This window comes from Squalius cephalus (genome assembly GCF_949319135.1).
Source record: "Squalius cephalus genome assembly, chromosome: 6".
NCBI classification, from domain to species: Eukaryota; Metazoa; Chordata; class Actinopteri; order Cypriniformes; family Leuciscidae; genus Squalius; species Squalius cephalus.
Window position 1 is genome coordinate 28,597,066 of NC_137127.1, and position 12,178 is coordinate 28,609,243.

General features: G+C 37.4%; 1 long non-coding RNA gene across 1 annotated transcript in view; it reads left to right on the forward strand.

Annotated features, from left to right (window-relative positions):
* LOC307160677 overlaps positions 1-10,992 on the forward strand; it is a 574,771-nt gene extending 563,779 nt beyond the window's left edge. Inside the window, exons 3-4 of the long non-coding RNA XR_013821592.1 lie at positions 7,875-7,964; positions 10,644-10,992. This is a non-coding gene — a long non-coding RNA (uncharacterized lncRNA). The remainder of the gene's footprint in view (positions 1-7,874; positions 7,965-10,643) is intronic.
* The last annotated feature ends 1,186 nt before the right edge of the window (positions 10,993-12,178 follow it).

Sequence of the window (12,178 nt, forward strand, 5' to 3'; positions counted from 1 at the left end):
AAATGGCCCTTGAATACATTACCTGGAAAAGACAGCATGTTACTAAGGGAGTTAGGACGATTCAAAGTGCCTGGCACTGACTGGGGGCCCTTTGAGGGCTATTAATATTGAATATTTGAGGGCCATTTGGATTGAAGTTTAAAGTTACTTATACTAAAGAAAGGTATGCTGCATGTAAGTGGCATCAACATATAAAGGTTAAAAGTGTTTAGAGCCAGCCAAAAACAGACTTGAATTTAGTTTGCTTGCATGTGAAAATTTCACTACCACTACCTCATGCAATCTTTCATGGGGCCCAAGATTTCTAGCAGCGCCCCTTGTGACAAGATTTAGTTGGTGACCTACTTGGTTAAGTTGGTGAATAAAGCAAGTGAAGTGAGTTTGACAGGGTTTGGACATGTGTGCAAGTGGGTTTGAGGGTTACATTGTAAGGATGTTGTAGCAAGTGAGCAGTGACCGTGAGAAAGGACATGCAGGTGGCAGGAATCACAGAGAAGAGAACAACAAATTCAACCTTTAATATTTGTGTTCCAGACTATGGCGAAGGGGAATGAGGACAGAACCAAACGTTTGTGGAAGGCAGGCCACCTTGCGGAACAGATCCTCTTCACGCAATACTCTTTTTGTCATCCTGGCCTTCCCATTTCGCATGCATACTACATTAATAAGTTTTGAGTTACATGGTTGATGGAATAAAGGGGAAGTGTGACGCTGATGCAGGATTTCACATGCAAAGGTACCCTCTTCATTTTTCTCTTCAACAAAAGCAAATGTGTCATCTCTCAAGAGAAAACAACGGTCCCTTCTCTTGTGTGTTACGGTTGTGTTACAGTTTATTTTGTTCCTGTTAACTTTTGTATGTTCCATTTCCGACAAACGCCTGGTGAGCTGTTCCAGGGGACTTCTACCACTCCTGACATGTTTCTTTAGTTGTTGTAAGTGGTTTTCGAACGGAAAACAGGAAATATCATTTAAGGAACTGTTGAAATGGCTGACATCTTCATGAAGATGAACTAGTCCATGTACATTGTAGACAGGAAACGTCTTGCCATACAATTTAGGACAGCATGTGACAAAGTGTTTGATAAGTTCATGAGCATATTGGAGATAGCCATTTCGAGTTCGGTCATCTGACTCTAGCATTATAGACATGGCGATCGTCAAGGACAAGAAATGTTTGTATCGTTCAGGGGACAAGACAGATTTTAAGACCACAGGTCCAGTGTAGAGCAAAAACTGACGCAACTCAGTGGCTTTCCACCTATCTACCTCAAGTAAACCCCGTGGTTGCCTGGCAAATTCACTTGGCAACATCCCTCTAAAAGCAATTAGACTTTGAGAAATTGCATGTTTTTGTCTCAATGATAGACGACAGAGTTTTGGGCCACGAGTCATGTATATTAAAAGGCGTCGAACCACTCCTAAGATGACCATATGCATATAATCCAAGACAAAAGAGGAAACAAGGATTTAATGTGTTTAATCTGTCTATCTCCAAAAAGGACACCTCACTCCAAAAAAGGACACCACAAATAGGGTTGCCAACTTTCTGAAATGGAAATAAGGAACAGTGAGGTGGGGGGGATTCCAGTTTTGGATAAGCCAGACCAATAGTGGGTGGGCCTTAAATTAAAAATATTAAATTAAAACCGTTATCCAATCTCTGTTTAACCTAATTCAAAATATTGACAAATAAAGCCTACTGTTATATTATCTGTGCATATACATAATAGATTTTAATAGCTTGATGCTTTTTAAATTTTTTGTTGCATTGTTAAAAGTTTCGGTGCATAGGACGGACCTATCCGTGATCGCTCTCCATGGTTCTGACCAAAGAAGAGCGCTTTGGAATCTCCATTATGCATCATAACATTGTCTCTTAGCGCGCTATGAAGACTCTTAAGCAGTGTTGGGGGTAACTCATTACAAGTAACTTGAGTTACGTAATCAGATTACTTTTTCAAGTAACTAGTAAAGTAATGCATTACGTTTTCAATTTGCATTAAAATATCTAAGTTACTTTTCCAAATAAGTAACGCTAGTTACTTTTTCACATTTATTGACTAACAGCTCTCCTGTCCCCATGTTGAAAGAAACAAAGTGAGGTGGTGGTGTGTGCGCTGTGTAAACATGATGGTTATTGTAGTTCTAGAGTAAATGTGAACTTACTCATCTCACTGCTCAAAATAAATAAAAACAGTAAACTGCAATCTCAACTTTTTTTTTTTTACTCAACTTTTATAATTAATTATTAAATTACACAAATATACTTTGTGAATTTAATCTCACTTTATTAATGTCTTTGCTGCTGACCTTCAATGATCTAATTCAACCATACTAATAAGCAAAAATTACTTAAGATTTAGAAATAAGAGTGTTACTTCCTTCTCCTGTATATTATTGTTCTTTAATCCAGAACAGCAGGGCAAGTGGCACCCTTTACTGTACAAGCGTAAATATACATTTCCTTCAGCCTGAGGCTTATTCAGTTCACTTTTGGTGTGAAAGGGCCTTAACATTTGCCAAAAATAGAACTTTTTTGTTGGTCTTGTTATTAAAATAAAACAAAAAACAAGCAAGCCCAGCCCAGGTGAGAAGAAAAAGTAACGTAAAGTAACGTAACACATTACTTTTCATAAAAAGTAACTAAGTAATGCAATTAGTTACTTTTTTGGGGTGTAACGCAATATTGTAATGCATTACTTTTAAAAGTAACTTTCCCCAACACTGCTCTTAAGGTATAACTTAACTAAAGGTATACTACCACTAAAGGTATATCATTGCTAGGCGCCTTCAGGGCTATCATCTACTCGTGAGGCAGAGGCGCTGAGAGGCAGAGGCGCTGGCGCCCTCCTAGCAACGGCGCTGTTTTTGGTAAAACATGATTTTGACCACTTCATTAAGTTTTGTTTTGTAGAAAACTCTTTTTAAAAGATTTTCGTTTTGTATAAATTGTATCTTAATTTTGATCAATGTTTTATCAACCAATTGCCCGTATAATGTAACATCACAAATAAATGTCTCCTTGCTAATTTAGACATTCATAATCATTACTTTAACTGGTTCTTCGTGGCAAGCTTGAAGAATGGCTTAAATGAACAACTACTAGTCGACTAGAAAAAAAATTAGTCGGAGACAGCCCTTATTCCACATATTTTTTAAACCAGCAGGACAATTCTGGATTGAGCGAGCCACCCTGCGGAATATTCAGAAATGCGCTCTCCGCTCACGAGCTCTGATCGGAACACACCCGAACCTCACTGTCTGCTGAACTTGCGCAGAAACATCAAAATAGACATAGCCAGCTTTTTTAAATTGATTTTAAAACTAAACATTTAGACTAGCACAAATTATGAGCTTATTGACGATTTTTTATAATTCTTGACAAAATTAGAATATATTAGCCTACGTTTTTATTTATTTTTTTGTTTTGGGTGCGCCGAAAACTAACGCCGTGCCTGGCCCCCACAGAAGAATATTTTGAAAAATAACCCCTGAAATGGTGACTTCTGGTGAAAATTGTGGAAAGTAATTGATACATTTAGATAAATATATTTCATACATATAGCATAACACAACTTATTAGGCTTATATATTATAGAATAGCTATAGGCCTAATCAATATAGGCTACAAGACTGAACCATAGATGTGAAATATTAAGGCTATAATTTTTACATTTCCCGCTGTTGTCACTTGTCGTCATCGTTGCTACAATACGTGACAAAATGACTGAAACGACCAATTAAAAGGGCATTCTCTGATGATGTTCCAAGATGTTAAAAACGCTATGCGCTGATCATAGACAAACATGGGGAGAAATAGTATCTATGTACCGCACCGTCTTTTTTTTTTTTTTTCTTATCATAGCCTAAATGTCTTCGTTCGTAGTCTGTACTGACATATATTAGAAGCTATAATGTGTCTGTCATGGATTTGCACTGAATTGATTCTCAAAAATACGGAACAAAGTGCGTTCCGTATCAGTTCAATACGAAACAAGACTTTAGTTTTATGTGTCAAATAGGCCTACAGCGTTACAGTATCTAACGTACACTATTATGACAAAATTTTAGGCTAATGATCAAATAACTTGTTAACTTCGATCATCTTTAAGACCTAACACATATCGTGGACAATGTAGGCATCTAAGTTAAATTAGGGAACAAATAAGTGGCATTGTAGCCAACAGTTATCGACTGATTTCCCAATTGTAGCCTACTTACTGATAATTGCTTCCCTCATCTTCTTTTTCATGAATCACACGAAATATTATTCCTGGGTCTTTTGACGCTTACCTTCACTTTGCACTAACATTACATCAAAAGCTAGCGTTTACATAGAATTCCGCGCTGCAAAATGCTTTGGATTCGCAAACATTCTGTTATGTTATGTTATGTTATCATATTTGTTTTAGTTTTTTTTATGACAAAGGTGGCAGACCACAAAAATCTCGACATTAGTCAGTTTAAAGTATTGCCATAACGTTACAGAGAACCAAGCCATAGTGGCCTTGGAATGTGGGATTTTTAAAGGGCAATCACGGCCAGATCATTGGGCAACCAACGACGGCCAAAATAAAACCCCAGCAAATGTACAAAACATGTAGCGGAATGTTAGCTGCTACTTAAGCTTCGGTGCCGTGCGAAAGTTGTTTTCAAAAGTAGGCTAACTATGGGCAATGTTTAGCTAACGCTAGCTGGTGGAGATGCACTCCCTCCTGCACAACAGGTTTAGGTAGGCTAGTTTAAGACAATAACGCTAAAACAGCTAAAATTAGTAATGCATAATTTACACATAAACTTCACTAAGTTGACCGAACCTACCTTGAAAACAAGGATTTTTTTTTTAGATTTAGGCCTACTGCTTGAAGTTGCTGCTGTTCACGTTTCCTGTGGTGTTTCCTGTGGAACTACCATACTGCAGGCGGGACTTCCTGTTTCATATATATATACGCGGACCAATTCCGGACGTCATCACGACGTGCAAAACTACGTGCAAAACTACTTCTGCTTTAGACCTAGGCTACTAATGAATCACGTTGAAAAACAATGTTAATATTTAACATTAAAAAATGCATTCACGAAACTAAGCATGTCAATGATTAATGCCTCAGTCAATAAAACATTTCCCTACATTCATTGTTCGTGTCAATTTCCTGCACCTGTCTTAGACGTCCACATGACGTCACAGTCTGTACCTTCAGGGAACCAAAAACTGACTTCCAAACATGACGTAGAAAAGACCTCATTTGGAGGTAACTTTGCAAACCTAGATCATGTCTATTTCCTGCACTTGTCTTAGACGTCCACATGACGTCACAGTCTGCACCTTCAGGGAACCGAAATCTGACTTCCAATCATGACGTAGAAAAGACCTCATTTGGAGGTAACTTTGCAAACCTAGATCATGTCCATTTCCTGCACTTGTCTTAGACGTCCACATGGCGTCACAGTCTGCACCTTCAGGGAACCGAAATCTGACTTCCAATCATGACGTAGAAAAGACCTCATTTGGAGGTAACTTTGCAAACCTAGATCATGCATGATCTATGCATGGACATGTCCATTTCCTGCACCTGTCTTAGACGTCCACATGGCGTCACAGTCTGCACCTTCAGGGAACCGAAATCTGACTTCCAAACATGACGTAGAAAAGACCTCATTTGGAGGTAACTTTGCAAACCTAGATCATGTCCATTTCCTGCACCTGTCTTAGACGTCCACATGGCGTCACAGTCTGCACCTTCAGGGAACCGAAATCTGACTTCCAATCATGACGTAGAAAAGACCTCATTTGGAGGTAACTTTGCAAACCTAGATCATGTCCATTTCCTGCACCTGTCTTAGACGTCCACATGGCGTCACAGTCTGCACCTTCAGGGAACCGAAATCTGACTTCCAATCATGACGTAGAAAAGACCTCATTTGGAGGTAACTTTGCAAACCTAGATCATGTCCATTTCCTGCACTTGTCTTAGACGTCCACATGGCGTCACAGTCTGCACCTTCAGGGAACCGAAATCTGACTTCCAATCATGACGTAGAAAAGACCTCATTTGGAGGTAACTTTGCAAACCTAGATCATGTACATTTCCTGCACCTGTCTTAGACGTCCACATGGCGTCACAGTCTGCACCTTCAGGGAACCGAAATCTGACTTCCAAACATGACGTAGAAAAGACCTCATTTGGAGGTAACTTTGCAAACCTAGATCATGTACATTTCCTGCACCTGTCTTAGACGTCCACATGGCGTCACAGTCTGCACCTTCAGGGAACCGAAATCTGACTTCCAAACATGACGTAGAAAAGACCTCATTTGGAGGTAACTTTGCAAACCTAGATCATGTCCATTTCCTGCACTTGTCTTAGACGTCCACATGGCGTCACAGTCTGCACCTTCAGGGAACCGAAATCTGACTTCCAAACATGACGTAGAAAAGACCTCATTTGGAGGTAACTTTGCAAACCTAGATCATGTCCATATCCTGCACCTGTCTTAGACGTCCACATGGCGTCACAGTCTGCACCTTCAGGGAACCGAAATCTGACTTCCAAACATGACGTAGAAAAGACCTCATTTGGAGGTAACTTTGCAAACCTAGATCATGTCCATATCCTGCACCTGTCCACATAACATCCAGAAAATGACCTATTCCGGCTTTCAAATATTGAACATTACATTGACGTCCAGGTGGGGTCATGGTTAGATGTCCAAATAGCAGACCTAGATTGCACATTGCATAAAGGTCAAAAATTGGTCTTGGACCGACTGACGCAATATAGACATGATCTGCCTGTCCAATAGACGTCTGATGTTTAGTGGGTAATGCACTTTAGTTATCTGGAAGTCGTGCTGAGGTTAAGTGTATTTGATTGTGTTAAAGTGAAACTATTGCAAGTGTACTTTAGGTACACTTTATTAATGGTTATATATTTTTTAAAATGTTGTCGTAATATTAAAAAATGTGCATTGTGTACTAAAGAAAGGCTCCAAATAAAGTTTAATTATAAATTAAATATAAGTCTTAGGAGATGTGTCAATAAATATGTTAATGGATTTGAAGTATAATAAGAATGAAGTAAATGTGTTTTAAATATATTCAAATATAATTTTTTTTTTTTTAATTATTATTTTTTTTCTCGGGAAGGAGCATCCGAATGAGTAAAGTGACTGATAAAACAGTCATTTACATATGGATATATCTCAAGCATTGGAAGAAGATTTTTTGGGGTGAACAGGCACCCAACGGAGAGACAAATCCACCACAATTATCAACTTCAGTAAGATGCAAGTCAATTTTAACCATTGCTTCTAAACCTTACATTGGGATTTATATATTATGTAGTTAAAAGTATTAGGCTATTCTCATCATCAAAAGTCATTTAATCTACCAGTGACAAATCTGAGTAACTTTTTATCCTTTTGTCTTTCTTCCTCTAAAGTGACAAAGAAAGGAGAACATGTCACCATCATCAGTCCTTTATTTAGTTCACTGAAGAGCATCAAGGGAAAGACCCTCAGACGTGTCATAATAACAGGATAAATGTGGCGACAGGTAAAATTATTAGATGGTCTGTTTGATTTTGGTGTACCAATTTGCTTTTTTCAAAGCTACAATTGTGTGATGTGACGTGACATGTTTGTGCAAAAACGGCTGCCCACTGCTCCGGGTGTGTGTGTGTGTGTGTGTGTGTGTGTGTGTGTGTGCTGCCCACCGGAGCAGTGGGCAGCCGTTTTTGCTGCGGCACCCAGGGAGCTATTGGGGACCATTTGTTCCGAATGTTTAATAATGGCAAATGTTGGTACAATTTAAATACGCTTTGTTTAATATTGTTTAAAGGAATGGTACAAATTAAATCTTTCTTTTTAAGGACTTTTCAGCCCACTCCACCCAACCCCAGATTGACCAAGGATCCAGATGAGTACTGGCAATTTGGTGAAGGATTGCACTGTAACTTCTGGTATGAATCCATTAACCTTTTGTTATGTGTGAGGTGTTTTGAATTTACTTAATTTAATACAATTTACAAAATTAGATTTTACATAATTGACGTAGAGTAGTAGTAATTTTCACTAAAATGAAAATTACCCCATGATTTACTCACCCTCAATCCACCGTTAGTGTATATGACTTTCAGATGAATACAATTGGAGTTATATTAACTATGGGGTTGGGTTAATAAAGTCCTTCTGGAGCAAGGCCATGAGTTTCCAAAAGTATCCATATTTAAAACTTTATAAAGTAAAATAACTAGCTTCCGGCCATACACAGTCTACTTGTGTATAAAGCGCAACTTATGACGTCAGAAGTAGCGTAGTGCATCATGGGGTAGCGTAAATATCAGTAGTACGTCACATTACTCGCATAAGTTGCGCTTTACCCTTAAGTGGAATCCGTATGTTTGTTTGCCTGGAAGCTAGTTGTTTTACTTTATAAAGTTTTTTAAATGAATATTTTTTTACACAAACTCATGGCGTCGCCATCGCCATCGCCATGGCGTCGCAGCTTCAGAAGGCCTTTATTAACCCCCCGGAGCCACGTAGAGTTCTTATAAAATGGATAGATGCACTTTTTGGAGCTTCAATCTGATGGTTGCAATGGTTGCAATCCACTGCCATTATGCAGCTTGGAAGCATCAGTGTGTTTATTAATATAACTTCGATTGTATTCGTCTAAAAGAAGAAAGTCATACACACCTAGGATGAGTAAATCATGGGCTAATTTTAATTTGTAAAGTGAACTACTTCAATACTTTGTGTAGTTAGGATTCTGAATTAAGTGTAATGTTTCTCTACATATCAGAAATATACAGAGCCACTTATTAGGGGTGGAATGGTACACAGAAGTCACGGTTCGGTTCAGACATCACAGTTCGGTACAAGTTTGTTACAATGGAGGGAAAAGCAAAACAAAAATGCAGAAGGCTTGTGCATGTCTCAGGCTGTACCACCAAAGGAAAATAAATTGCTTAAGCCTTGCATTTTTAAAATAAGTTTTATTAATAAAGTAAAGGCAAAAAAAAAAACTGTTTATTTGTAGAGCACTGACAATAGTTTTATATAATTAGTTTATTAATTAAATTAATAAAAAGACAAAAAGACCTTGATATATGTTTGGTAATTGTACCTGAATGAATTGAAAATTAATTTGCTACATTTCAGATTAATATATTTGTTTTCCTTTAAATTTTACAGTAACTTAATCCTGTATAAACAAAATGATCTAGTATGTTTTTATGTTTACACTGTTCGATCGCGCCTCACACACACACACACACACACACACACACACACACAAATTAAAATCATTCTGAAAATGAAATCATTCTGATTGATTAATCTGAACATAGTTTTTACATGAATGCTAAGTCATCGGGTTGATGTGCATTTATAAGTCACAAGCTTCAAATTTGATTTAATCTTTTGATGTAAACGTAATATGCAGTTTCCTGCTGTTGTCACAATCTAACCATCCTCTGTTGTTTTAAAAAGCAGACTTATATTTACCTATTTCAGGTCCTTATTAGGAGACGCGGAGTACAAAAAGCCTTGCCGTGATGCTTATATTAATCAAGCCGTAAAAAAAAAACAAGGTATCTGCAGATGAGAGTCCGAAACAAGCACTTGTTGGACAAAGTTGTCCTGCACCACTTCACAGAATGATGAGTGGGAAGATCATTTTAGATTGACACAACAGTAATTTATTATATTCTTAAATAATATTACAACAACATCAGCTCGTAATTCAAGTACTGAGATAAGTTTATAGTTCAGATATAAACACTGTCTACAGTAGCAATCAAAATAGAGTAAATCAACTTTTGCAAGAAACTTTACACTTTAAACTTTAATCATTCATTCTAGAGATTCGTTCAAAAAAACTGATTCATCCAGTAATGAAACACGTATTTTAGTCATTTAATTATTCATTCAAACCTTTTTTTTTTCATTCAGATTAAACATTTTAAATCGACTGCAGGAATTAACATTTGTCAGAACCTCTAGTAAATTACATGTTATGTTGTTATTTTATCTGTTCAGAATCGTGATCTCTGTCTGAAACACTAAAATAATCAGATTCTCATTTTGACTTAATTCTAACTTGTTTATTAAAACTATGACTCTTAAGTTGAGCCATCCTGGAAATTTAAGAATCATCCACACCTGTGATCACCTCAATTATTTTCCAAAGACACAAAGAGTAATATTTTTGTATTTCTACTTTAAAAGCAATCATAAATCATTAGCAATAAAAAAATAATTAAAATACTTTAATTATGCATCATTTCGTCGGCCTATTCTATCATGGACTGAGTTTTTAATGGTTAACTTGTATCAATGAATGATTTGATGCTTTCAAACACATCGCATATTCATACTTTATAAACTGGTTTTATTAATACAAAATTAAATCGGAATATTTAGTCTGAATAAATAAACAGTAATTCTCTGTTAAATTTCCCAAATGCCCTTCCAGTGACATTCCAATACCGACTATTCCAATTGAAGTTTAATGCTGTTTTTGTTTTTTTATCCTGAGTAAAAGTTGTTATTCTTTCATAAGGTATTGTGTAAGTATGTGTAAGTAACATGATTTCTCTAAAATCATAATCTCTAAAAAAAACTAATTTGTTTTGCAGAGGCTCTTAAGAAGACTGCTCAGATCAACTGGCAAGAAACTGTGAGGGAACTTTAAAAAAAGTCTGAGACAAGAGATGGAGGACAGTGTCCAGAATGCACAAATGACTGTCTGCAGTGTAAGCTGTACTGATACATGTATAGTTGCTGCTTCTTCTAACTGTCCCCAATTTATTTCCTTTTCAAATGTTCAAAGCGTTCAGTATAGACTGGGTCAAATACAGGTTAAAAGTATGTATTTTAACAATTAGGTATATAACTTTAAAGAGATACTCTTTAATCTGACATAAATCTGCTTCTTTAAATATTGTCTCTGGAATTTCAGAATATAGCATAATATGATGGGTAATTTCAATAAAATTTTAATTTGAAAAGATTTCAATCTCACTGTGTGCTCTAATGCTTTAAAACTTGTTTGTGTGGTGTTGCTACTCATTTAGATGGAACCCAGATGATCCCTAGTTGGGCCACATGCATATGATTCCTAGTTGGGCCCCACCTAAAGCCCTGTGAAATCCTGCATAAAACCTAAATGAGTAAGTTGCTGGGGCCAACATGGAACCCATAGACAAACCCACTTGCAGCCCGTATTTCGGCCCATTTAGTAACCTTGTAGTACCCACAACAAAACTAAAGCTGGGACCAAGAAGGGTCTTGTGCATGTAGCCCAGTTGGGGCCCACCTTTTTGTAAGTGCCATCCTATATGAAATCCATGTGGGCAGTTGGTATGGGGCCATTATTGAACCCGCGGACAATCCCATACAGAGCCCATTTTTCAGCCTATTTCAAACCCACATGGGCCCCATATACAAATGTCGGCGGGGTATATGCATATCAAAAAAGATTGCCAGATGATCAGACAATCCTAAATCAGTAGCAGACATCCCAGACACAAAAGACCCATTTGATATCACTAGATCTAAAATATGACCTTTGTTATGTGTAATACAGTCAACAAATTGATTTAAACCAAAGCACTCCAGCAAGGACAAGAAGTCCTTTGTTAATGCAGAGTCTTTTTTGTCCATCTGGATATTAAAATCCCCCCAAAAAAGAGTTCTCTCAAATTTAAGGCAAAGATGCGACAACAGATCCGCAAACTCAGATAGAAAGTCTTTGTTTGCTTTAGGAGGCCGGTAGACTGTAGTTATGGCAGTTGAATGACACTCGGAAACAGTTAAAACAAGACATTCGAATGAAGAGAACAGAGGAACAGCAACGGGTCTTAAATTGAATTTCTGATTGTACAGAACAATAATGCCACCACCTCTGCCAGTAGATCGCGGGAGATCTAATAACCCATAGCCAGCAGGAGTGAGTTCACTAAAAAGAAGACCGTCCGAATGTTTGTGCCATGTTTCGACTATACTTAAAAAGTCAAGTTTTTCTTCCAGAATGATGTCAGATAAAGCCACCGCTTTATTGTTGACAGAGCGAGCATTAAAAATCGCAGATTTCAACAGGCACGGGGACTCCGAAACCTCCCGTGAATGCTCTTTGTATGTTAGCACAGTCAAGTTGTTATTGTTAATCCCA